Source organism: Canis lupus, chromosome 18 (assembly GCF_003254725.2).
Source record: "Canis lupus dingo isolate Sandy chromosome 18, ASM325472v2, whole genome shotgun sequence".
Lineage (NCBI taxonomy): Eukaryota > Metazoa > Chordata > Mammalia > Carnivora > Canidae > Canis > Canis lupus.
In genome coordinates this window covers 54,560,938-54,563,082 of record NC_064260.1, presented here as the reverse complement: position 1 = coordinate 54,563,082, position 2,145 = coordinate 54,560,938, and the positions used below count along the sequence as shown (strand labels likewise).

Here is a 2,145-nt window from a genome sequence, read left to right as displayed (position 1 = left end):
CATACACCTAGCATCTCAGTCCAGTCTGAACTGTTTCATATACATAGAGCTGCAAACAATTACAAGGTATGGCCTAACAAACGCTAGGGGAGATTTTTTAAAAGTAGTTTTTACAGTATTAAACTTATCTTGCACACTGAAGTCATCATACATACAGGGCAAAGTCAGAGCTTTTATATTTGAGTGTATTCTTCATTTAACTTTTAAAACACTACTATAGTTGAATATTAAAACAAAAACAATAGCACTGTGAGCTATGATTATAGTCCTTCACTCATCCCATCCACTACTGCATGTAAAATGCCAGCAGCAGTGTTCTTCACCGGCCCCATTAAGAGGTCTGACACTGAACACCCCCACTAGGGTGATGTTCATCATCCTCATATGCTTCCCCACTGTAATGGCGCCGGCTTTCCTAATTGGGATCAAAGTCTACCAGTTCTACCTGGTCCATTTCATCTGTCTCTTCTACTTCCTTCCTCTCAGGTAGGAGTTTTTCCAGCAAAGAAAGTTTATCAGGAGAGAGAGAGCCATTCTCGGGGAAGTTTACCTCAAATTTGATGATTAGGCGACCCTTTCTCATATGGTCTACGATAAATTGGCATGCCTTCATTTAGCACACGCTTGATATCCCCATGCTTGACAATCTGACCTGGATGAGAGGTGATGACGATGGTTCGGTTGTCAAGAGTAGATATTGGCTTTTGAAAGCCACACGGGGCTTCAACCAGCTGTATATCCATACACATGAAAAGATCTTCTCCTCGTCGAGTAAAAACAGCATAGTCCTTCTGACCTAAAACAATGATAATATCTCCTGGTTCCAGTCCTGGTTCTTGGTCTCCCTCACCATGGAATGTTATCTTCTGGCCATCTTTCATGCCTTTGTCAATATGCACTTCTAGAATCTTCTTCTCTCGAACTATCTTCCTTCTGTTGCAGCTTTTACATCTGTCTTTAGGACTGATCCGTTCCCCATGGCCCTGGCACTCCATGCACACAGATTGAATTTGCTGAACCATTCCAGGTCCTATCTGATGAATTCTTATTTGCATTCCAGTACCTCGGCAATTGGGACAACATTCGACTGCTCCTTTCTTACCACCTCGGCCTTCACATTTATCGCAAATCACATTCTGTTGCAGAGCTAGTTTTCTTGTTGCGCCATTATATAGATCTTCTAAGGTTACTGAGAGCTGATGGACAACATTTTTAACTCTCCGTTCTCTCTGCATCCTGCCTCCTCCTCCAAAAAACATATCAAAGATGTCCATGGAGGAGCCAAAACCACCACCAGCTCCACCTTCTTTAATTGCCTGTTCTCCTCCTTTGTCATATGATTCCCTTTTCTTAGCATCAGAGAGCACTTCATGAGCTTGAGAAATCTGTTTAAACTTCTCTCCTTCATTTGGATTCTTATCAAGGTGGTACTTCAAGGCCAGTTTCCTGTATGCCTTTTTCAATTCCTCCTGGGTGGCATTGGGTTTGACCCCCAAAACATCATAGTAAGTGGTTTCTTTCACCATTTTCTACAGCTGGTGAGAGGGCCAAGGCCGGTGTGGGGGAGCGGGAAGGACTGCATTGCTGGGCGCAGCTCCAGGAGCCGCTGCTCCTCCGTGTCTCACTGAGCATTCTAGAAAGTTCCTTATTTTTAGTTTTTTGAGAAACTGCTCTATTATCTTCTACAGTAATGACACCATTTTACGTTCCCACCAAGTGTTTCCATTTCTCCACATCCTTGCCAACATTTGTGATTTTCTGTTTTGGTTTATTTTGGGGGTTTTGGGGTGGGATTGGGTTTTTTTGATAGTAATAGTCATCCTAATCTCCTAGGTGTATGGGCCTACCACATGCTTCCCCTACCCCTGGTGCTTTGCCTCCCGAGTCACTTGTGTCCTCAGGGCGAGATAGTCACATCCTCTGGGCAGAGACAATCATTTCTGTATCCCCTTCAGTGACCAGCACACTTGTCATCTTGAATAATCCCTGGTTTCTGGGAGCTTACCCTCTGTGTGTGGGGGAAGTAAACAATTTAGAAATGCCCGAAAGACCATGCTGGGCATGGCTGGGAATACCTTAGAGCTGCAGCAGGGAGTGGCCACAGTAGGCTCCCTCCTTCTGGCCTCTGCCCTCTCTCCATCATCT

At 44.4% G+C, this 2,145-nt stretch overlaps 1 pseudogene; it reads right to left on the bottom strand.

The window, feature by feature from the left end:
- Positions 1-316: 316 nt before the first annotated feature.
- On the bottom strand, positions 317-1,555 carry LOC112659417 (dnaJ homolog subfamily A member 1-like; annotated as a pseudogene).
- Between the last annotated feature and the right edge of the window lie 590 nt (positions 1,556-2,145).